At 46.1% G+C, this 26053-nt stretch overlaps 1 protein-coding gene across 1 annotated transcript in view; it reads left to right on the plus strand.

Annotated features, from left to right (window-relative positions):
• The window catches only part of EFHD2 (EF-hand domain family member D2), a 116990-nt gene that overhangs the window by 26152 nt on the left and 64785 nt on the right, over nt 1–26053 (plus strand). The gene's annotated exons all lie outside the window — the stretch shown is intronic.

The raw sequence follows: 26053 nt of genomic DNA on the forward strand, positions 1-26053 counted from the left end.
CCCCGGTTATAAGGGGGCGTCACACCGAAACGCGCGTCGGCATATTGAACTGGATTGTTCACCACACAGATTTATTAAGATACTACAAGAACACACTTTTCTTGTTACCCCATTCTGTTCACCATATGCCATTCTTCTTTTTTGTACCCCTCGGTTTATGTTTAACACTTAAGAAGACTCGCTTACCATTATCTTGGGCCTGCATTTTGTTCTATTTTTAGCATTTAGGGTCATGTGTCTTTTGTTATAATGTATGAATGTGTCCGAGTATGAATGAGTATGTGTGAATAATTTTATTCCACAGATTGTCCATGGGTACCAATGTATTGTAGGACGAATAGGTCCTGGGTTTTGCTTGTATGAAAATGTTGGTATAATGTTTAAATCTCACGTATTCATTGAATAAGTATTTTTCTAACAAGGTCAAAAATTAAAATATGGATTAATACCTCATTTTTATGTGTTTTGTAATCCTTACACAGTCCAGTAAGAGTGGTTCTTTTCTGTCTTAAGAAACGACTTAGATGCGTTCATAAAATAACTATAGGTACAGCAGATATTTTTGTACTTACCATCCACATAAAGTGTCAGGTCTGGGTCTGGTACTGGGACATCTGTCAAGTCTTGTCTGGGTTTTGTCGTAATAGTAATGACTTCAATACAATCATGTGCCAGTGGGTCTGTTCCACTTAATGGCAAAAGTGTGGCAGGATTTAATGTACTGCAGCGTCTGATTTCTATGTGTGGCTGAAACAATGTTAGTTCATAACCCGTCAGTCGTGCTATAGTCAAGTGTTGTGTTTGTGTCCGGTTCAAGAGAACCTCTACTGCGTGTGGTACTTGTACTGTCAATTGATGTCCTAATACTATGGAATCGCTTTGTCTGATCGCTAAAGCTGTTGCTGCGACTGATTTCAGGCACGTAGGCAGAGCCTGAGCTACGGGATCTAATGTGCTAGAAAAGTAAGCACATGGCTTGTGTGATCCTGCTTGTTCCTGAGTGAGTACTGACAAGGCAGTACCTTCACGTTCTGTAACAAAGAGTGTAAAAGGCTTACTGTAACATGGTGTCGCTAAAACAGGTGCTTGACATAAGGCTTTCTTTAAGTTTTCAAAAGCTTGTGTATGTTCTGGAGTCCAAGGGAGGACAGTCGATGTCGCTGCCTCCTGGGTTGTCAACTGAATGAGTGGTTTTGCTAGAAATGCGTATTGGGGAATCCACTGCCTACAGTACGAAGTGAGGCCTATGAAGGCCCGTATCTCCTTTTGTGTCTTGGGTGGTGGCATGTTTACAATTAACTGGATGCGGTCAGGTGTGAGCTGTCTCCCCCCCCTTGGACAGCAAGTGCCCAAGGTACACAACTTGCTGGGCACAGAATTGTAGCTTCGAAGGGGACACCTTGTGCCCCTTGTCGGCCAGAAAATGTTAAACCGTCAGTGATGCTTTTTCACATTCGGGTTCGTTTCGGGCGGTGATCAGCAGATCATCGACATACTGAAGCAGTGCCGTGTTAACAGGCATGTGGATACTGTCAAGTTGTCTTTTCAGTGCTTGGCTGTAGATGCTGGGGCTTTCTGTGAATCCTTGAGGTGCGCGTGCAAATTTAAAGCTTCGTCCATTTAAACAGAATCCGAACAAATATTGGCTTTCAGGATCGATTGGGACGCTAAAGAAGGCGTTCTTGAGGTCAATTACAGTAAAGAACGTTGCTTCTGAATCAATAGCTGTCAATAGTGAAGAGATATCTGGGACCACGGGATATTGTGGTACAATGCATTTATTCAATTCGCGCAGATCAATAACTAATCGATATACTGGGGGTGCTTTTGGATCAGTTCGTTTAAGAATCGGAATGATCGGAGAATTACATACATTGGAGTCGGTTTCCACAACCACTCCTTGTGCAATGAGCTCGTCAATGATTTGCAGTAAAGCCACTACAGCATCTGGAGGTAACTTGTATTGTCGCATTCGTGGTAATACCACTCCTGCTTTGAGTGTGACTCGATATGGTGTAATGTGCATACAACCTACATCAGTGGGGCCTTGTGCCCATAAATGTGCAGGTAGATTCTGTAACCGGTGATCCATGTCTTTTGACACGTAGTGACCTTTAAAGTCACGCAAAAATAGTCGTACTCCGTCCGGAGAACAACATATTATAGCTCCTAGAGCTTTCAACGTCTTTATACCTAACAAGTTTTCTGGACATGATTTAGTAAGCAATAAATCTGTAGTCCGTGTCAATGGACCAACTGCAAGTGGAAGCGGTTGCGATATTTCGTTAATAGTAGGCTTTCCTGAAAAACCAAGGGAAATATTCTGTGAGCCTGAGAGGGGTGCCCCTGGAACTTCGTCGTGACTTATAGTTGTTCTGCTTGCCCCTGTATTAATTAAAAACTTTCTGTCTTTCCCTAATACTTGACTCTGTACATAAGGACCCTCTTGATCTACGGGAACCTCAATAAGGGGTAAGCCAACTTCCCTCTCTAGGCTATTTCATGTGTATCGCTGATACTCTGGGTAATCATTTTGTGCATACTGGTACATCTGTTGTGTCGTGTTTTGTGTTGCGGCACTAGGCTGTGACTGTGGTACCGCTACGGTCTGTTGTGCAGCTTGCATAGGCTGTACATTCTGAGGTGCTTGTTGTTGGATCTGATCCTGTCTAGACGGACGTGGGCTCTCCTTGGTTTTACCCGTAGAGATATTATGTTTCAGAACTGCACAATCGTTTATATAATGACCTGGCTGTTTACAATAGTTGCATGTCCCTTTTACAGGAACCGCTGAATTACTGGACTGTGTTGCACCCTTTTTATGACCGTCAGCTGAAACTGACTGAGCAACGAGCATTTTCATTTTTGTGTCTTTCATACGTCTCTGTTCGTGGTCTTGTTCTTCTCTAATTCTATTCTGGTGATACTGTAACATTTGTAACATTTGTGAAGGAGTGTTAGCTTGCCAAGTGCTCTCAACTTTCAATACTCTGTTTTTAACCTGGGGCAGGGAATTCTCGACTAGTTTTGTTACAAAAAGATGTGGATATGACTCGCTATTTGTTTTTAGGCCGCTATTAATACCAAAACATTTCTCAAATCGGGAATAGAAATCACTAGTGTCTTCATCGGGTTTCTGTTTACAGGCTGAGATTGCACCCCAGTCTTCCTTTTTTGTAGTTAATAAACGTGGCAATACTTGTACTAATAATCCTGGCAATGCTTTAATTTTGTACCCAAGCCCTCGGCCTGCTGTTCGGGCTTTTTCTTCGTTTTCTAATGCGGTCCAATCTTTTGGTCTCCCACCTCCCATTCCTTTTCTTTGAGTTTCTCGTAAATACCGGCAGGCAATAATACTTTTAATATTTTCATAATGTCAGGATAGGTATAATCACCCATGAGTAACATGTCCTTGAGTTTACGGTGAAAACCTGCTGGATCTTTGTCATGGCTGGGTACTAATTTTTTCATTTCCAATAGTTCTATTTTAGTTATGGGCGTGTACACAAACACGCGCGAAAAAGAATCATCCATATTTTTAACTGGGTGCACTTCGCGTAAGGGATTCTGTCGGTCTATGTAATACATTTTTCTTTCCATGGAGGGAGCTGAATCATGCTCTGGACATAGGAAGGTACTGTATCGATGCCGATGTTCTAGAATTTCTTTAATTAGATCGGTACCCATACCTCTCCATTTATTCGTGAGTAGTTCTATCAGTATCTCAGGTAGGGGACCAGGATCGGAGTGTTCATTTTTATACAATATAAGGAGGTGTTGTATCATGTATATACCAGCTAAACGCTGTTCGTCTGGTGTGAGATTCAGAAACGTGTGTGCTAGCGCATCATCACTGTATTTTTCAGAACTGTCAGCCCATTGTACTGCTGACCGGGCTAATTCTTGTTCATCCATAGAATCGAGCACATGGTACCCCCTTCGTTCTCGAAGTAATTTATCAGTAGCCTGGAATAAGTGTTCAGGGGTCCTTGGATTTGAGATAGCTGCTTGAAAAATTCTGTTACATTCTGGACGTATCGGACGTATTGTATTATTAAAAGATCTTCCTTTTCCTACATAAGCTATCGTTTCTCTAGCTGGTAATTCTAATTGTCCTGTGGTCATTTCTGACTGTTCCTCCTCCTCTCCCTCTGATTCAGTTTTGTCTGCCTCTAATCTTCTTTCATGTATTCGTTCTACTTCTTTTCTGATCTTTCGGTGCATAACTTCTATACTCTTCTGTTTATCATGTTTTCCGTCTGCTATATTCTGACCCCATCTGGTAAGTACTTGCATTTCCTCCGGATCTACCTCAGGCCTATCTCTGTTTCTGATCAAGCAGTTTATGAAGAAGCGTAACAATAATTTTTGCATGTCCACTTTCTGGTATTCCATGGCCTCGCCAATACTTTCAGGACCTTGCCCTGTTTGGATAAAGTGGTATATTTTGTCTAGATGACCAATCATTCCTGGTAGCGTCATTAGATCGGTCGAAACTCGTCGTAAACGTACTGATGATAGCAACATTCTGTCGTGTTTACCGGGCACTGGATCATATCTACAATCTGTAAGAGGCTCATTAAATATATTGTGATTAGCTGTTTGGGGTGTACGTTGGTGTGCTAAATCCCTATAAGTCAACCTAAGTGCTGGCGGTGGCGTGGAAAAACCTCCTGTCGCACCTCCTGAGGTGCCAAGTCCAAAAGGATTTGTTGGATGTAGGGTAGAGAGTGTAGATGCAGGAAGGACTGTAGAAACGGATGGAACGTTTAGAACGTGAGGAGGAGTTTGTTGCTGCGGAGGTGGGGGCAGATGATCTTGGCGTTGAGCTTCGTCAACATGTGGTGCGCGTGGCTGCGCACCATTAGCATATTCGGGAGCGGCATCATCTAAATAGGAAGAAAGGAAAATGTCCTTTGCGGTCTTGGGATGTACTTTAATCGGGAGTAATGGGGGTGGCAGATCTTTTGGTACCTCCAGGGTGGCCTTAGGCAAACCCTCGGTCAGAAGGGGATACATACCATTCATAAGAGTGTTTCGTTGTCTGTCTACTTGTTCTGTTTTTACTCGGATACCTTCGTTAATTAATATGTTTTCTCGGGTTTTGTCTGAATTCTCTCTACTTTTCTCTTCTTTTCTGAACGCTTTCTCTGCGCGTCTATACGATTCTTTACGCCATAATTCAATGGCATCTTTCTGTGACCATCTGGCTTTCTTTTTCACAATACTTCTTCTACTCTCATGATGCAATCTGCATCCCATGTCCCAGCAGCGGGCCATCTCTGACTTTCTGCTAGATCCTTGGTGTAGTCCACCCATAAATCAAGATATAGTACGGCATCTAGGCCATGTTTATGGTACATAAAGTACCCTGGAGTGTCCCTAGGTGGAATGGGAACAGCTTCCTCGAGTATCCCTTTTCTAGTTTTTATCTGTCTTAATTTCGAGAATAACGGCATCTTGAACCTTGCTACTTGATTCTTACTCTGACTTGAACACAATTAATACAATAAACATAGTAATGAAGATCGAACAATCACTCATACCACGACATTTAAAACATATCAAAACATTTTAGAACGAACAATAATAATTAGAATAAAACTAGTTACTGACATAATACTAGATGTACTGCTAAACAGCACAGATACACTGCTGGAACAGTGCAGACCAGGTCTGTGTACCCAAACCCGTCTTGACCGGCACAAACCAATGTGCACGTCTAGATGCGTCCCCAGCAACGGTACTCACTGGGAAGCACGGAACGGAACAGAAGGCCTCGGAAGTCTGGACTGGACTAAACCGGACTGGACTGGACTCGACTCGTGACGTGGATACTTCGGAACTTCGAAATCTGGTGGGCCTCTGTATACCTCGGATCTTGCTCTCTCAGCTAGGCTCTGGTCGGGATTCTCCGCACTCCTCACCGCCTCGTCTGGGTGTTGATCGCAGCCTCAGTCGCCCCCCGTTGGCCTGAGGGAGATACAGGAAATCCTGCGGGTACGCGTAGTCGTCCGGCTGTGGCAGGAGACCGGGTCTGCAACGCACCTCCGGCGCGTGGGGTGTGAGAGGTGTCCCTATTCGGGCGCCAATTATGTGGTAAATTTAAATTACCTAGACTTAATTTATGCGGTAAAATTAAATAAGAATAACTCAGTAAAAATAAGAGGCAGAATCCGTGGTATTTGAGGTTATAAAAGGGAATTTATTCCTTACAATCGGGTTCCGTCACCACGAAGGTTCAGGAAGGGATCGGCAATACATTATTGACGGTTATTATATATATAGTAAATGCATTACAGTAAAGACAGATGCAGGAGGCGTAACAGCTGATAGGAAGGATAAGAATACACATACGTAATAAAAAGGCGTTACAGTAGGCGTGCATAAAGGCGTATACTAGAAACGTCATTAAGAGGATGTCACAGGTGGGTGGATCCATAAGAAAATCCTGCAATGTCAGCAGGAATACATGGCAGAGATGCGCGCGTAGCCGCATGACGTGTGATTGACGTGTAACTAGAAGGTGAAGGGGATTTGACATTTAGCCCTAGATGAGGAGACAGAAGTCTGGGATGTCAGAACAACCTAATCCCAAATCGTATCTAATATCTTGTGTTTAAGGAACTAATTTATCTGGAAGGGAAGGTCTCTCGGACAGAGTCTATTCTATACTGACTGCTAGTGCGTGTACAAGCGTCTAAGTGTCTACATGAGGAGCGAGGGGGCATGGGCCTACCATGGCAACAGAAGCCATGAATTACTTGCACGGAGACAGTAAGGCCGGGCCCTTTGCTCTGTAGCTGGAAGGATGTTTACCTAAACTACTGGACAGGAATGTATTTCTCGAGGAGCGGAGCAGATAACTTGAAGGCTGAATACAGTTTTGGCAGGCAACAGGCCGGGCCAGGCACTGTTAGCCGCGCAGGAAGTAAGACAAAGGTCATTGATACAGATGCAGGTCCAGGCTGGTGCATTCAGAGGCAGAAGGCAGGAAAAGCTCGATGGCAGAATTCAGGGCCTACTCGCCTGAGCTGTAAAACGTGAAAAGTGCACCATATAAAGTCGGTGGCCAAACCTATTTAGGAACGGAATATCCAACCCATTCATGGTGGATCTGAAAGAGGACATGTTAACGTTGGACACAATTGTATTTGCGTCTTCATAGCTTGAGTGGAGGGAACATACATGTACTTGTAGTATGTACATGGAGCCGTTGGGGTCTAAGATAGGGGACACAATCGATCATAAAAATTCATATTTCCTCACCACACCAAATCAATGTCACACTTTGCAATTGTGAGTCCTGGTGAAATCATTAAACTGTCTCTGCAGGTGCACCTTGTATGACCATTTGAGGCATCAGGTTGCTAGATTCCCCATAGTTGGTTTAGATTTTGCCCCATTTATTTCAAAAGATCCCAATTTAGTACATGTCTGAATGTTGTGGTAGAACATATCCTCCTCTGTCCCACACCTAAGATGGGTACAGTTTGGTTAAAGGTGCATAATAAGTAGCCTTGTTATGTATGCAGGATCTTGGTTTTAGTCGGGTGGAAGCTACATTAAATAGCTATTTGTCTTGAATGGAGAAGCTCCTCCTCCGTTTTATCTTTTTTTTTTTTTTTTTTTTTGTGTACCCACATCACTTGACCATTTGTTTTCCTCTTTCATTATCCAGTGCATTTCGGTATGTTATGGGGAAGTATCTTCAATGTCTCGTTCTATAGTTCCCTGGACAGTAATCTAGGTTCCTATCTCATATGTAGAGCTTGTTGGTCTAATTACCCATTAGCTTCTTTCATGCGTCGGACGGCCTCCAGCCGTCTGACTTCACGTGGAGGATGGCTGGGGGCTGTCCGAACCGCACACACGTGAAATTCTTCAGCACCGTGGGGGAATTCCGGCCGCAGCGAAGCGGTTAGAAGTCAATCAGTCCTGATGGAGGTTTGTACCAACAGGACAAACGCCTAGTCGTTGAAAACTACCAACTGTCAAAGTAGCAGACTAGTTTCATCTTTGGTTACCATTCCAGTTGAAGGCTCTTTCAGAGAAGAGGTATTTGTCTCCCAAACAATATTAGATGCAGCACACTCTCCATGGTTCCCATCATTAAGTGAAGGGGCCAGAGCAGTTCTTAAACTTTTGACTTCTGTGGACCCTCACTTATTCATTGCTGGAATCCAGGGCCACTGTAACATTAATGGAAACTGAGGACCCTGGACTAGTTTGAACCTCAATACCCAACACAAAATACAGAAACTGGTATTCACCAAACAAAAAACGCAAATGATTAAATATTTTATTTAATTCACAAACAAATATTTTAAAAAATCGAAATGTTAATGGGAATGCTGGCGTTTTTCCAAATTCAATTGAAGTCACCCATCCTCCATACTATATTCTATCAATCAATCATTTACATTTGTAAAGCGCACTACTTACCTGTGAGGGTCTCAAGGCGCTGGGGGAGGGGAATGCTGCTACTGCTCGAAAAGCAAGGTCTTGAGGAGTCTTCGGAAGGTCCGCAGGTCTTGGGTCTGCCGTAGGTGGATGGGGAGGGTGTTCCAGGTCTTTGCGGCGAGGTGGGAGAACGATCTGCCACCGGAGGTTGCACTTCCGATGCGGGGGGCTGTGGCGGGGGCGGCGGAGCGTAGCTGGTGGGTGTAGAAGCTGAGTCCGTTGAGGTACGCTGGTCCGGTGTTGTGGAGTGCCTTGTGGGTGAGGAGCTTGAAGGGTGAAGTATCCTCTTGCTGACGGGGAACCAGTGCAGGGCTCTCAGGTGGGGTGGTGTGTGATGTGACTGCGGCGAGGGATGTCGAGGATCAAGCGTGCAGAGGCATTCTGGATGCGTTGAAGTATTTTCAGGAGTTTTGCCGAGGCTCCTGCGTAGAGTGCGTTTCCGTAGTCCAACCTGCTGCTGACGAGGGCCTGGGTGACCGTTCTCGTTTTGGTGGGGATCCACTTGTAGATCTTGCAGAGCATGCGGAGGGTGTTGAAGCAGGAGGAAGAGACAGTGTTGACCTGCTTAGTCATGGAGAGGGTGGCGTCGAGGATGATCTCTGGGTTGCGTCGGTGGGTGTTGGAGCTGTTCCCAGTGCGGTCGGCCACCAGGAGTCGTCCCAGGTCGAAGGAGTGGGTCCGAGGATGAGGACCTCCGACTTGTCCGAGTTCAGCTTCAGTCGGCTGTTCCTCATCCATTCGGCGACTGCCTTCATGGAGGTTGGTTTTGGTGGTGTGGGGGTCCTTGGTGAGGTAGAGGATCAGTTGGGTGTCATTGGCATAGGAGATGATGTTGAGGTCGTGACGTGGGCGAGCGGTGCCATGTAGATGTTGAACATGTAGGGCTGAGGGATGAGTCCTGGGGTACGCCGCAGATCTCGGTGTCTTCGAAGCGGAAGGGCGGGAGGCGGACGCTCTGTGTTGTGCCGGAGAAGGAGGTGGTCCAGTCCAGGGGCCTTCTCTTGGATCCCGGCGTCGTGGAGGCGTGTTCGTAGTGTGTGTGGTGGCAGACCGTGTCAAAGGCGGCTGACAGGTCCAGGAGGATGAGGGCCGCGGTTTCTCCGTTGTCTAGCAGGGTTCTGATGTCGTCGGCGGCGATGAGGGCAGTTTCGGTGCTGTAGTTGCTGTGGAACCCAGACTGGGACGGGTCCAGGATATTGTTCTCCTCGAGGTAGCGGGTCCGTTGTTTGTTGTCTTCTCGATGTAAGGCGTTGATCTCTGCGTGCTTCCAACTCTCCGGGAAGGTTGCTGTCTCGAAGGAGATAGGGTACGATGGCGGTGCTGGCTTTGTTGAAGATGTGGTCTGGGCAAGGGTCTGACGGAGATCCGGAGTGGATGGTGTTCATGATTTTGATGGTGTCGTTGATGTTGGTCCAGGAGAGCAGGCGGTTGGTGCGGGTGGTGGTCGTGGGGGGGCGGGTGTCTCCATGGTGGTTGGGGCGGATGTGGCGTTTGAAGCGGTCATGGATGTCCGCGATCTTGCGATGGAAGAAGGTGGCAAGCAAGGTCTTGCGAAGGTGGGATGTCGTTGGTGTTGGAGATGGGGTTCGAGAGTTCCTTCACGATGTTGAAGAGCTCTTTGCTGTTGTGTGCGTTTTTTGTCTAGGCGATCTTTGAAGGAGGCCCTTTTGGCGGATTCGATGAGGTGAATAGTGTTTGCAGGTGGTGTTCTTGTGGGCTGCGTAGCTGTCCGGTGTTCGTTCGCGGAGCCAGATCTTCTCTAGCTTTTGGCAGGCTTGCTTGGAGGAGCTGGTCTTCGGTGACTTTGCCCCAACAGCGGCGGGGCATCTGTTGGGCGCGGTGGTGCGTGGTGGGTTTCCGGAAGGTGAAGTGGATGCAGCGATGGTCGGTCCAGTGGTGTGGCTGAAGGGACGTGGGAGCTTGCAGAGAAGATGGGGTCAAGCGTGTGGCCGGCGGAGTGGGTGGGTGTTGTGACTAGTTGTCTGAGTCCGAGGTTGGCTAGGTTGTCAATCAGGGTGGTGGAGTTGGTGTCGTCGTTGTTCTCAAGGTGGAAGTTCAGGTCCCCGAGGAGGATGTAGTCTGTGGAGGCGAGGGCGTGTGTATTGACGACGTTGGTGATGGAGTAGCTGAACTGTGGTCGGGCCCGGGGGTCTGTAGACGAGGGTTCCTCTGAGGGTGGTGTTTGGGTCGGTGTGGATCTGGAAGTGCAGGTGTTCGGCGGTGCTGTCGGTGTCGGTCGAGACTCTGAGAGTGTTCCTGTGGACGATGGCAATTCCTCCTCCTATTCCATTGGTGCGGTCCCTGCGGGTGATCTTGTAGCCGTCCGGGATGGCTATGGCTATGGCAATGTCGGGTCCCGAGGAGGGGTTCATCCAGGTCTCTGTCAGGAAGGCGACGTCTTGGGAGGTTGAGTCGAGTAGGTCCCAGAGTTCGATGGCGTGATTGCGGCCAGAGCGGGTGTTGAGAAGGATGCAGCTGAGGTGGTTGGGTTCTTTCCTGGTTGATGGGTTGTTGGGCCGGATGCTGGTGAAGCTGCAGTTCCAGCAGGAGAAGGTCCCTTGGGTGCGCTTTGGGGCAGCCGGGTAGCAGGTGCAGGCTCGTCCGGTATTGAGTGCGTGGAGGGTGCTGGAGTCGTAGCGGAGATGGGCGCTGTGGCGGTTGCGGGGGCCAGGGGTCCTGGTGCTGGGTGCAGATGGGCTTGCCTTAGGAGCGCCTTTGGCGCGGCGCGCCCACGCAGCGGTCGCCATTTGTTGGGGAGGGATGATGAGGTGGGAGCGTGGCGGGAGGGGAGGGTCAGGGATAGCGGCGAAACGGCGGGAAAAGATATGGGGGGGGGGGGAGCAGAACACGAAAGAGGAAAAATACAGTGGCAGTCAGGGAGAAAGAATTAAGAGTAAAATTGAACCAGGACCGGAACAGAGGAAGATGGCAAGAACAGAGGGCGGGCGAACATTACAGAGGCAGTCACATAGAATAAGAATAAAATTGGAACCAAAACTGGGACAGAGCCAAAAGCAGGAACAGAGGGCGGGCGGACTCGAACCCTGAGTAGTTGCTCTACATCGCTGTTGCCACAAATAAATCTAATAAACTTAATTTTTGACCTTCAATCTCAAATTTCTTCACCTTCACAGAACACTTTTTTATAATTTTCATTTGGCTTCTTATATACTTTATTAATCTGTTAATGTTTAATTTTCTTAAGAGTCAAGTACCCCCTGAGTAGGAATTGTGGACCCCCCACCCCCATGGGTCCGCAGATCCTCGGTTAAAAAACGTTAGGCTAGCGGATTTCTCTCCTTGCCTTTGGGAGGCAAATGCACTCATCCAAAGGATATCTATTGAAACCAATATAAAATTTCGTCCTAACTTTATTTCATGTTATGTTATAGTAATTTTGTAGAGCGCACAGCTACCCAACAAGGGTTTCCCAGCACTAAGACTGACAGAAAACTAGAGCAATCAGACAATGAATGGAGTTACGGAAACTGACTATTGGTCAGATAACCAAGTTTTTAGAAGTTTTCGGAAGACCAGAAAAGACGACTCGATGCGGAGTGTTATTGGGAGGGAATTCCAAAGCACTGATCCGATATAGGCAAAAGAGCAGCCGCCCATTCTTTTAAGTTTGATGATAGGCACCATATATTTACCTTGGGTAGCTGAGCGAAGCATACAAGAGGGTAAATAAAGGTGCACCAAAGTTTGTAGATACTTAGGAGAAGAACCAGTTTTAATTTTGTGCATATAGCACATGGCTTTAAACTTCACTCTATTTCGAATCTTAAGCCAGTGCAGATTATACAAAGCGAAGTAGGGGAGTGTTTAGAAAGCAGGCAAAGCAGCCTGGTAGCCGAGTTTTGCACCACTTGTAATTTCCGTGTGATCTCCTTGTTAACACCCAGATACAGAACATTACAATAGTCCAGTCTCGAAGTCACGAGAGCTTGGACTACGGTTTTCTGGGTGGACACAGGGAGCATCCAAATGATTTTTTTTTTTTTTTAAATTTTTTTTTTAACCATTTTAGGATGGTAAAACAAGTGGCGGCTACTTTTACAACCTGTTGTTTCATAGATAAATCAACATCGATCAAAACTCCCAAGTTACGGACACAATCGGAGGGCTGAGGAGGAGCTCCCATCTCACATGGCCAATGTTGAGGGCCCCAAAGGTCTTTGTTCTTCCCTAAAATAATGAGCTCTGTCTTATCGCCATTGAGCTTAAGGAGATTACTCTGCATCCACGATGCAATATTCCTTAAGCCTGTCTGGAGCACAGTTGATCTGAAGATAGGGAGAAGATGATCTGAGTATCATTGGCGTAGGAGAACAGGCTAAGTCCTGCTTCCTCTGCTATAGTTGCCAGAGGTTTAATATACAGATTGAAAAGAATGGGACTCAAAATAGAGCCCTGAGGCACTCTATAAGGAGAGGGGTAAATTTTAGAAGTAGCTCTAGAAGAAAAAACTTGAAAGGTCCGCTTGGTAAGAAAGGATGTGAGCCAATCAAGAGCCGTGCCGGTGATACCAGAGGCCTGTAAGATTTTTAGGAGCACAGTGTGGGACACCGTATCAAACGCAGCGCTCAAATCGAGCAAGATAAGAGCTACGGTGTCCCCAACATCCAAATGCTGCCGCAACAGCTCTGAAACTCCGAGCAGAGTAGTTTCTGTAGAGAAACCTATTCGAAAGCCCGATTGAGAAGGGTGTAGAAGACTAAATGGGTCTACAAAGTGTGTGAGTTGTTGGTTAATGTGTTTTTCCAGAACTTTGGAATAAATGGGAAGCAGGGAGATACGCCTAAAATTAGACAACTGAGAAGGATCAGCATTGGCCTTTTCCAAAAGAGGAAGCACCATTGCATGCTACCAATCAGAAGGCACAACAGCCTCCTGAATTGAAGCGTTCAGCAGTTGCATGATAAGAAGCAGAGAAGAGGAATCCAGCTGCTGTAACACAGAGGCCGGCATCAAATCGCGGGGAGAGCCCGATTTGATACCATTTAGAATTTTTTTAAAAGCTGTAATATCAAGAAGTGACGAGGCTTCCAAATTCATAGAATTGCATACTTTATGATCAGGTCCAAACCGGAAAGGAGTCGAACTAGATGATACTGTCTGCGTATTTTGTAGAGCAGAGTAGATTTGTTCGACTTTGTCTACAAAATATCTGGCAAGATTATCGCACTGTTGTTCGTTGAGGGTAGGTGGAAGTGACTGCGTATCAGAGCCCGCAAGTTTTTTTACTGTGCTAAACAATGTGTGTGAGCAGTTTTCGGTATTAGAAATGGCCTGAGATACATAGTCCTTTCTAGCCAGGTCACATTGGGCATGATATTGCTTTAAGGCTAATTTACAGTTTAATTTGGAATCCTGCGAATAATTCCTCCTCCAGTTCCTTTCCAAAGCCTTACATTTAGTTTTCTCTATTCTCAATTGCTCTGTGAACCAGGGGGCAGGTGAACGGTGATTAAATGTCTTTTTTATGGTTAACGGAAGACAATGTTCAACTGTATCTGAAATCCATTCATGTATCAGATTAGAAGACTGAGTTGAAACATGTGAGATAGCAGCATTCTCATTAAGAGTCCTATTAAAAAGTTCAAGGTCCAGTTTACTCCAGTTCCGAGTTCTGTAAGGCTCACTCATAGGGGCTACAAAAGAGGACTTTGAAAAAGTGCACTGAAATTTAAGAGCAAAATGATCGGACCAACACAGGGGGAGGGCAGGGTCACAATGAATATTAGGTAGATTAGAAAAAATAGGGTCCAGCAGGTGTCCTGCTACATGCGTGGAGCCACTATTGCTAAGTAGAAGATTTGAGGCAGCTAAATCCGTAATTAAAGTACCACTAGTCGTGCAGTTCAGATTTTCAAGGTGTAAATTAAAATCACCCAGTATAGTAAAATTTGATGCTTTGAGAAGATAGGGTGCAGTTAGTTCGGGGAGAAGCCGAGCCCAGAAGTTGGGGGGAGGGGGGGGGGGAGGATCTGGTGGGCGATAAACAAGAATACCTGAAAAGGTGATCTGAGGAGACAGCATAATTTTAAATAATGCTACTTCCGAATTTAAAATTGCTAAGTCCTCCAATTTACATTGGTAGGACTTGTCGTAAATTATAGCGATTCCACCTCCCCTTCCGTTAACCCTGTCTCTTCTGGCTATAGCATAGTTGGCTGGTAGCGCTACCGCTACGTCAGGGCCTGAACTGGAATGTAGCCAGGTTTTGGTAAGGAAGATGGCGTCAGGGCGCTCGTTTTCAAGAAAGTCAAAAATGTCCAGTTTATGTTTAGGTAATGACCGGCAATTCACATTTCAATATGTAAAAACCTTTATGCCAGTGTCATTACCCGATGGCAAAATAGACCTTTTTGAACCTAAAGAAGAAGAACTGGATGGATTTTCATCGCGGATGTCAACCAGGAGTGGCATGCCGAATGAAAAGCTACAGCCAGGGCAACGAAAGGCCATATTAAAATCAAGACAAACATTGCAGTTCAGGTCTGAGAGAGGGCAGTATTTCAATAGTTGTTCAGATGAATACCCCAAAAGACCAGACTTCTTAGAAGGAAATTGACCAGGGGGCATGGCCCCTGGTCCCGAAAGGGCGCAGACGGGCTTGCCTTTGGCTCTCCGCCGGCGCGTCCGCTGCGCGACCGCTTGCTGTTCATTAAATAGTGAGTGAGTCAGGGCGGCGCGCAAAAAGTAGAGCGCTGACCAGGGCAATTTATTACACCAGTTGGTTCTATGGCTGCCCCTCTGGGAAAATCTTCACAATCCGGGACAATTCGCAGGTTAGCAGTGGCAGAGGGATGAATTCTAAGCTCTATGTCGACCAAATGGTTGCTTTCATGGAAGGTTTGTTGCTGCTCAGGATGTGTGGATTGTCATAGCTACATTACAATAGCCTGTAACTTCTCTTTTGACCAGGAGGCCACTGAAACCTAGTAGCGTGTAAGATTGTTACTCATCTTCCCACTCTTCATTAACAACAAGAAGACCCAATTCTGATGAAGGGTCCACCTGTCATCCGAGTACCTTCAGAAGTGTTGATCCTTTTGTCTGCCAGTATTGATTACCAATTTGTGACTTGAAACTGCGTTGTAGTTAAAGTGACATTTCTCGGTCACCCCCCGTCCTTTCTCGCGAGCAAACTGGGGAGGATATTGTGATTATTCTCCATAAACAACAGCGGGGGTGAGGGAGTAACAATATGCCCAGGAACCTAAGTTTGATGAATCAAAGACCTGCAGGAATGGCTGATTCACAGGTGATCTTTTGGCTTCAGTGCATTCTTTGTTCTCTACTACACAGTTTTTTAACCCTCTTCAGGCCCCCCCCCCCCCACCCCCGTCATGTTGATTCATCAAAGCAGTACATTTGCAAGATTCCATGTCTACCTAATGGCTTCGGTATTATTCTGGCCTTGGTTCAGCTTAACTCTGGAAGTGATAGTAGCACTGAGTAGTTCCGGTCATGGGCATGCTGAAGTTGCAAGTATTTAAATAATTAATATCGATGAAACCTGTACTCCTCCGATACCATTGCAAAGGATTTTAAATGGTCCGGCTCATGTATACATGTCCTGGTTTAGAAATGCAAATGAGCTCCCTCCCACCTGTGGAACCCCTTCAATTTAATCTTTCATCACTTGTTCAGCATCTTGCCTTTACATAAAGGTGTTTTGCATGTTCTCCTGCCTCACCAAGCCATCTAGTGCTGGGAAGCATCTTTGCCAGCTATTCAGCACAGCTTTAGGTGGCACAGTCAAGGAGTTGGGGGGAAATGGGAGCTATATAGATACGCTAATAGAGACACATCATCTAGCAAGTCTAGTTCTCCAAAGGTTCTAGCCGGTAACTGACTGGCCCATTAATCCAGCTTTATGTCCGCAATACCTAGGCCACTATCACACATAGATAAAATAAATTTATCAAAAAATATTCCCTGTAGATTGCCACCCCATTGAAAGCTATGTAACATGACCCTTATAGTATCAAACAAGCACTGACATAGCCAATAGGTCTCGCCTTTGGGACCTTATAAGTGTTTAGTTATCCAGCACAGTATCCTTGGTGCAACAACATCAACTGTTGGATGGCTAAACACTTATAAGGTCCCAAAGGCGAGACCTATTAGCTATGCCAATGCTTGTTTAATACTAGTAGCCATCTGTACTGTACAATGCAATCGTGTGCATGTCAGTACATCAGGAAATCCTGTTTTTAAAAAATGTCTCTCTCTGCAGCACGTTGCTGCTGGTGGTAGGAGCCTGAGAACAGACACTGAAAGGTTCAGCACTTTATTTATAAATGTGCTGCTGACTGAGCCATTTCTTAACACTATGGTTGCAATGCTTCCTTTTAGGTTTGTGTGTACTTGCACATAACATGTTTTGGTCCCAGGATAAAACGTTTTTGCAGTTTGAGGGTGCCTCTAAGGAGTGTTTTAAAGATTGAGGTTTTCTTTGTCGGGTCAGAATTGCTTATTTTGTGATGTTTATTCTCCGGGTATGGGGGTGGCAGGTCAATGTATGGGAGAGTGAATGAAGGTCCTCCACTGACCTGCGCTCTCTGCCATCCACTAACGGTCATCCTCCACTGATGGCATAATATCTGGAATTGGAATTACTGTGATAATTCCTATCATACTTGAGACATGATGATGTCTCTTCCAGGCACAATAGACGAAAACCTTTGCTCATTGTGATTACTGTTAGGAAGATGATGCTCACCAGTGGTGTGTCACTGGCTCTGTCCTACATGGCATGATCTGTACCCATTTATCAATCACTGGCATTTTATTAGCATTCATTCAAACGCACTGTAAAGCTCAGGATAGATAGTTGTAAAAATATATCACAGGCTGAGGAACATAGACCTTTTGCATCTTACGGTAAGTTTCACCAAGAATTTAGGTAACATTTCCCATCCAGCCATAAAGACATCCATCCATTCATTCAGCCATCCATCTGTTCACTCACTCACCCATTACCAAATAAACATACAACAAATAAATGTTCTGTCATTCATCTATTCATCCAGCAACATGTTCGTCCTACCATTGACTCACACACAGAAAATTACCAATCAATGCACCATCGCAAACAGGAGAGAGCATGAAAGGTGTGAACTTTCTATCGGTGTTGCAATGAGCCAAGCTATCAATTAATAGAGCGTTGTAACTTGGAAATGCATGCCACGGACTATGATGCAGCTCAACAAAAATTAACTGAATTGACGTCCAATATACGTTAGTTTCAGGTGTTTTGTTAGTTGCGTAAAATTGCTACAAAAGCAACATAAATGGCAGCCCTTTCAAATACAAATCGATGCTGAACATTATCAGTAAGCAAAATTAACGATGTGCTTAGCACCTAATAACCATGTAGGTCAACAAGACTTAACTCGTGGAAAAGAGAAGAGGGGTGAAAGAGGATCTTTAAAGCCAAAGAAAAAGCAACCAAACATATCCAGCCAAAGAAGAGAGGCGGAATGCGAGAACGAATAACCAACAAAATAAGAACAACACGACATTAAATATCATCGGCGTCCTGACAAAGCTGATCAGAAAACCTTTCTTTTTGAAGCAATTTTCAACGCTTTCAGGAGCATAAGTTCCGCTCTGGTCTGAGGACACGTGCACACGCACACAAACACACACACACACACTCTCTCTCTCTCCAAAGAATACTTGCTGTCAATTCTTGATGAAATAAATAAGACTTTATAGTAGAACCAAATAGAAGTACGTTGCCTAGGGCAAAGGAGAGTGTGTCTGAGAAATCGCTTAGTTTGTGGCTAAAGGACCAGAAGCACGAGTGACCTTTTGGAATTGGTCAGCTCTTTTCAAGCACTCGTACTTGTGGCGGCATCCACCTTGCGGGAGCGAGCAGACGCGGGCTCGGCCATGTTATTTGCTCGCTCCCACAAGGTGGATGCCGCCTCAAGCACGAGTGCTTGAAAAGAGCTGACCGATTCCAAAAGGTCCTCTCCTAGAGCAGAGCATGCGCGCTGCCTAGGCGAGACCTAAAAACCGGTCCGGAACCTCATGTGGCTATTCGCGACAATTTAGCCACCATTATGAAAAATGCAGCTTGAACCAGTGTAGTCTTGGAATGGGCATCTCAACACCAAAGTTCCATTCCTAATTTAGCGAGAAGGTGGACCTTATTAAGCCCTCACCATACTGTTAGGAGAGTGGGTGTCTCAACTCTAATACTGACCGACAGTTTCAACTACCTGGTCATGCACATTTCCAGTCATTCATGTGATTCTGAAACTGCACCTGGAAAATGGTGCATTTGTCCCATTCACTATCAAGCTAGAGGCCTCCCCATAGATAAGAGCTTCATTAGCCTTTGAAAGGGGCAAACATTGTCTACATACAGTGATACCTGATGTTATCCCTGAAAGCCCTGCTCCAGACCTTCCCTTCAGATACGTGGCTCAGTGACCTCTGCAAACAGCGAGAGAAGGTACTAATGCCTGGTGGGTCACTCGATAGGGAAAGGGTCAGACAAGATGGCTTTTAAGAAGCAACTAGGCTCTAGGACCACTGTATAGAGCGTTGATAAATGCCTAGAATGCGGGGCTGATGTTTGTCCTCGGTAGGATTTCCCATAGGAAGCCCCATCTCAGGCGAAACAAAAAACTTCACATTCAACAAGAAGTAGCACATCTGAGCTCATAAATTGATTTGCTTGCAGCAGAGACATTTTGAGTTGCCACAGGCAGTGCAGTGTTACCCGACTCAGCATACAATATTTCTAGTCCATATGCATCTTTGTGGTTTCCACTCCAAGCCAATATATTTGCAATCACCCTTGCTAGAATTTTTATCTCTGTGTTAATTGGTGAGAAGCCCAGGCACAATCATCCAGGGTTTGACCTGATTTCAGTATGACTGCAATCGTAGCTTGGATGTCCTGCGAAAATTAGTCTGTCTGGTGTTATTTAATAAAATGGCTCAGAAGGTGTGGGACCAGTAGCTTAGTCTGGTTCTTTCTGTAGGAAAACCTTTATGGCCGGGTGTCTTAATGAATTGCGTGGCACTTGATGCGTCTTTGATCTCCTCTGTCAGTGGCACAACCCGAGACTCGCACTCTGCTTGTGATAGAGTGGGAATCAGGTACTCCCAGGGCAGGGCAATTTCTTTCCCATGGGGGGGCGAGCAGGGGAATGGTGCGAAGCTTGTCATAGTTATAATGACCGCATCTGTAAGCACTGCGTAAGACTCTTTTATTATCTCTGCTATTGTCCTGGTGGCTACCTCTAAAGGCGTTTGTATTTGTCACTTAATTCACATATGCAGCTTTGTGATGCTAGTTATGCCCACTGTGCCTCCTCCACATGACTGTTTTTAAACTCATGTATTGCACCTTCAAGTACTCTGAGGTGCAGAGCCACAATCCATTTTTTTCTTGATCTCCAGTTTCGTAGATTCCCTTTCTCCAGCTTGCCCCTGAGAGATGCCTTTGCCCTTCTACACACGACTGATTTTGTACGTCTTCAACAGGACCTCCTACTTGAGACTGAACCTGTATTCAACTCCAAGTATGATTTTTACTCACAAAGTCGCTGCCAACCATCCACCATTCTTTGATGCATCATATCTCTTGCACGCTGTTGTAGCGTGCTGTAGGAAGGTGGAATCTGACTGCATGGTTGCCCCCACTTTTGTTCCTGGTGTGTGGATGGTTTTTGACTAGTCTGGCTGGGATCCTGCTATCCAGGACCCCAGCCTATCTGCTTACTCCCTTAAATGACTTGGAGTGCATATTAGATGCACTAGTGATTGTATACTGTGGTACCTTATCAGCCCCTAGTATATGGTACCTTAGGTACCAAGGGCATAGGTACTTCACAGGCCTACCAGGGGCTGAAGCATGTATTATCCCACCCCTGGGAAGCAGACTAAATCTGACACCACAGGCCTGCTACTGCAGCCTGGGTGAGGTAGTGTTAGCACTCCTCACCGAGGTATAGGTCCCCTATATCTCACCTTACACACACACACACACACAAACCTATCAGTCACCCCCAAAGGCAGGCCCTACCAATCCTGAGGGCAGGGTGCTTGGTTTACATGTGAGGGGGTGCCTCTGCCTGTGGCTGTTTGTGGATGCGGTTAAACCATATACTCTTTAAGTGCATTATAACCTAGCTGTAAATGCTAACTTTGGGATGGCTGCATCAAAACATGTTGTGTTTGGTGCCAAACGCCTTGGAATCATACCCCCACACCAGTAACTGGTGGAGTATGATCCCACCCTTCTAGAGCAGAAGACATGTACCTACTGTGGAAACACGGTAGAAATCTGAAAGAGCCTGGCATCACGTAATGGATGCCACCAGCACAGAGACTGGGCTGGCCTCCTGCTGCTGATTGAAGCTCACAGTGGAGGAGGCCCAACAATAGGCATCCTGTCACAGGGAGGTGTCACCACCTTCCAGACAGGATTTATTGTATTGGGGCTGGGTGGGTGCACTCCTAGAGTGCTTTGAAGTCCTGCAATGGGGGAGCAGTAGGCTCCTCTGTGCATATGCCAGATCAAACCGGTTCAGGGGCTACCTGCCCCTGCTCTGGTGCAAAACTGGACAAAGCGAAGTGGGTGTAACCACCCACTCCCCTGATTCTTCCATAGGAATGGTCATAGAGCTAGTCCCTCCATTTCCTTTAGTATAAGATAGGGAAAACTTCCCATTGCAAACTAGATGTCCCTGGACGACGCTCTACAAGAAGAATCCTGGACCTTCGACGTTCCACTACCTTTGGAAGACTGAAGAATCTCCCTTGGAGTCAAGGAGTGACTCCCCTGCTTGGCAGGCACCAAAACTTTGAATCAACGTTCGCAAACTTTTCCGCCGGAGTCCGAAGTCCCTGCAGCCCCGGAAGTGGATTTCCTGACTTCTCGACGGCCATTGTGAGTCCCCAGCAAACCTGAGGCGAGTGGACCCCACGAGTGACTAGGAACAGCAATACCCGGGTACCGTGCACTATTGTCGAGTGCAACCCCTTCACGACGTTCTACGAACTTGTGCATTGGGCCACGTGTGGTCCAAGCCTCCAGCAGGATTTCCCTAAAAAAATCAGAGGCCTACCTCGTCCCGAGTGACCGTGAGCTCCTGTGAAGTGAATCCTCACGAGGGGTCTTCGCGATACCTTGCCGGTTGGCTTGTGGGTCCCCTGAAGACTTTTCATCGAACCCAAGGGCTCCCCTGGTTGCTCCAGGCCTGCCCTGACTTAGCCTTGCTGGGTGAGTCCCTCAGACCTTGCTGGTCTGCACCGCTGACTTTCTTAACATTCCACGAGACTTGCTGTTGCCAAGGCTTGTTGGCTCCAATCCGGTTGCCGACACTTCAGTAAGCGGCAGACTTCGTGGGACACTCCGAATCCAGCTCCTGGTTGTCGTCGACGCCTCCTGGACCTCGTGGCTGAAGAGTCAAGACACCTGTGAATCACCTGAAATCACCCGACTACCGTGGGCATCCATCTTCCTGGCCTCGGGTCACTGGCAAGTGACTGTGAACACTGTCCCTTTTGCTTTCAGGTCTTCCTTCTTCTGAATCCAGCCTTGGATTCCACTGGACACTTCTCCAGTCTTCACAAGCAGCAAATCTTCTTCGGCTTCCATTGTAAACGACACCGCGACCCGACACCTATGCACCCGGCTTCCCTGGGTGAGGTAACTCGTGCACTCCGGTGCTCCTGTGGGTGTTGGCCCTTGAAGTACTTACCTTGTAAGTGGCTTGCTTGTAGACTTTTCCGAAGTACCCTAAAACTTTAAAAATCCAACCGCGACTTGCTCCATTGAAATCAATAGGGAACCCGCGGCTGTGTTCTCACACTGCACGTGGGTCCTTTACTTACCTGCCTTGGGTGGATTAGTGAGGCCCCAGCAATTCTAAAGGCCCTAGGCCTTGTCCCCTTGCAAGTCGACATTCCTAAATCTCTTTTTTTAGTATATGGTCTGGTACGCCCCTAGGGCCCCAGCCATACAAGTGCTTAATTTGTTGTGAAGCATTGATATGTGCTTAAGTTCCTGACTTCTAATCTCATAAAGAGATCAGTAGAGTGTGTCTAGAAATAAATATATATATATTATATATACCTGTGTGGTGTCCTTTCATTTGGTAATTCAAGAGATTATAAGGTAAAACAAGCTGCTTTACATTCCTCTGAGACTTAGCCTGAAGGCTGCTCTCCACAGCTACCACTAGGATAGCTTTCTTTAAAAGGTTGTCTTAAACCTATCTACCATAAGAGTCGAATTGGACTGGTGCAAGGTCGCCACTATAACTAGTGACCAGCATATGCCAGGCCAGCTTCTCACACATGCCCCAAAGACCACTCCAATGCACAGTGGTCTGACACGCCACAAGGAAGGATTTGATCCTCAGTGACTCATTGCAGGTCAAGTATGGGAATAAGGGAGTAGTCCATGAGAGAGACCAATGTACCCGAAATCTATGTATCCTATCTAATCAATGCTATTTACACAGCCGAGGGAATCGGCTCAGTTAGTGAATAATGGACCTCTGGTTGTCTAGGGGGAAGCGGCATGACAACGTTCTATGGTGTGGTCCAAAGTGGCGTTAAAATCACCACTGAGTGGACGTCCCTAATTTGGCACCTGATAGCAAATCAGTTAGTTTGTCCTGGGTTTACTGTGTGGTAGAGAGTGGGGGGGGGGCTATACAATAAAGACCAAGGACGCTCTTTCAAAAGACCAGGGACTGACTCTAATCAGCCTAGCTTATCTGAAAACACACTGAACAGTCAAAGGAAAGGTTTTAGGTAGGATAGACCCTCCTTGCAATTCCTACTGCACCGTGTATGTATAGTCTCTTCCATCTGAGCCTCCCCAGGAAATGACATTTAGTGGTAAGGAGGTAGATCTCTTGCAGTGTGAGGGTTGTATCATCTGACAAAGTGGAGCACGGCCCCTCCTGATCTTTTCATTCCGGTAGATAACTTTGAAGGCCGGTTTGCCAACAGCTTCCATACTAGGAACTAAGCGGCCACATATTCTGGTTTCAAGTCCACTACCTCCTGTCAATAGGGCTGTAACATAGTAGGTGGCCTGTTCTTTCCCCTTCCCCACCCCCCCTCCCCCCGGACAAAACACTAGGAAACTCAAATTCCAGTCTTTTGTGTGGTCTATTGTCCGCTCTGTCTTCTGGAAGCCTTTTTCGAGAAGTTGCCTGTCTGACCTCCATGGAGGTGATGTCACAGCTTATACAGATTTGAGAAGGACCAATAGCTTGTTTCCTCCAGCATTATTGATGTCCTCTCTCCCAGGATCTGACACAGGCTGCAACTGTTCCATTTTATGACTCTGGGCTGTCTTGTGTTGGGAGCTTCCGTTCTCCTCAACCCAGTGCCACATGGCCTCTGTGATATATTCCTGCTGAATAATATAATGTTACTGCAAGTCATTGAGGAGTTCATGACGGTATAGAGTAATGAGGTGAGTACTGAGTTCCTGTATAAGGTTATAGAACTCCAAGGTGACTTGCAGTATCCTTATGTACAGCAGTATTATAACATGTAATACATGGTCACACCATCACCTTTCTCACAAACCACTTAAATCCTTGGTGTGTAGCTCGTTCATATGAAGAGAGTATGTTTGCAAATGTGAACAAGAGAATCTCTAGTGCAAAAATAAACGCATCAAAAAAGCTGTTGGATATTTGTTGCAAAAAGATATTGAAATCAGTTTAATACAAGTCATTAAACATTTTTTTTTAAAAACGGGCAGAAGCTCGGAATAAGTAGCATCATACAGAAAGATTATAACTTTTCAATATTTACCCAAGGAGTGCAAAATATAAACATGTTGCCAAAAATGTCTTTTCTACTTCAGTAGAAGAAATATAAAAGGTGTTTGAATTTTTTTTTTTTTTTTTTTATCTTTCACCAGCTTCTTGAATTATGCTCTGTGACATGACCTGCATTTCCCCTGACAGCTGGCCCCAGCAGCAGTTATTGTGACTTTAGAACTCGACTGTAATAAGTTACTACAGTTGTGTGCTTTGCCTTTTGTTTATAGTTAACGACTGGGTGCTTAACAAGTCACTGTTTATAAAGAAATTAGAGACAGGTTTTTATACAGAGATCGTAGAATCCCATGTATTATAAAATTATGGCATTTATTTGTGTCGCCGAGGGAAGGAAGCCGTCTCTTCCACCAGCTGTGCAGAGCCTTGTTAGATTTCCTCTATGCCATTTAGGCCTAATGTGGATCATTTGAGATTGCCACAAGCTTGGAGCCTCATAGCAACCACTGGAGTGTTCTTCTGTCAGGCTACCAATCCTCATTCTCTTGGGACAAAATGTATCCAAAGTTTTAAGTGCGGGCGCCTGGGGTCCACTGTCAGTTCATGCCATCTACCCATCCACTGCAACCGCTGGAGAGCGTGCTCCTTCATGCCAAAGCTCACCAGTCCAGCCGCTCACTCATCCGGCCCCTAGGGTCTGAGCAGGTGTCCATGCCATCACCCTGTATGTGGCAAACACTTTGTCTCTAAGGCTTCTCTTTAACAGGCTCATTGCCTGTGCCACAAGCTTACCTTCAGACCTCGCACACTCTCTTAAATCTTCATGAGAATGTGGTCCTCTGCCTTGTCCACTTGGCTTTCCTAAGTTTACTCAGTCCTGGGGCATGTGAGGTTCCTGGAGCGGCAGCCTCACCCTTCCACTCCCCACTGTAGGCATTCGACAAGGCCGAGCCAGGAGGGCCACTTGGCTGACGTTCAGCCGCAGGCCCCATGGCTCTCCTGTTGCCGTCAGTGCCCCAAGGGATCTCGGAGACCCAGTTCCTGTGGATGTATCCGGTGAGGACTTGGTGCCTCTGATGCCGGCCCCTACACCCCTACTTTTGTAGCTGTACCTCTAATGAAAGGACATGCCTTAGCCAACAGGCCTGCCCACTAGATATCAACCGGGGTCCGGCACTGCTGCTTCCTGACTCCCCACGGCTGGAAAAAGCAGTCGGGCACCACAACTTCATAGCAGTAGGAAGATCACATTTGAGACACTCTACAATGAGTTGATGACAGATGGATGGAGCTTTAGACAGAGGCCTGGTTAATGTTCCAATTGCCATCTTGGCTCACTTGTCATGGCCACCCCAGTCACCACTACCCACATGTCCCTTTTTTAATCCATTACTCAAGCACTCAAAGAACATTCACTTAAGTGACTGCAGTGCAGATATTAAAGATTGAGGTGAATGGGCTATCTACAATTCTGTATTCAATAAATGTATGTTGGTACTATTCTTTTTACTGAAAATTCTCACCCCAAGTTATAGATGTGATGGTACACGCATGTGGATATATGATAGACATCAGCATATCTTTTTCTCTTTCTTGCAAAAAAGATTGTCTGAATGTTGCCAGTATTGTTTATTGAGCTCTCTTTTCAGGACTGCTTTTTAGACCTTTCCTTTCCTTGTACGCAAGACATTCTCAGCTTCTCAACTTTAACTGTGTGGTAGTTCTGCGTGCTACTCCACTTCTGGCATGCACAGCCTGCCCCAGGTCTTGTTTCATGGCTTGCTGCAGGCTCTATATAGATCGCT

This window comes from Triturus cristatus, chromosome 1_2 (assembly GCF_964204655.1).
Source record: "Triturus cristatus chromosome 1_2, aTriCri1.1, whole genome shotgun sequence".
Classification (NCBI taxonomy): domain Eukaryota; kingdom Metazoa; phylum Chordata; class Amphibia; order Caudata; family Salamandridae; genus Triturus; species Triturus cristatus.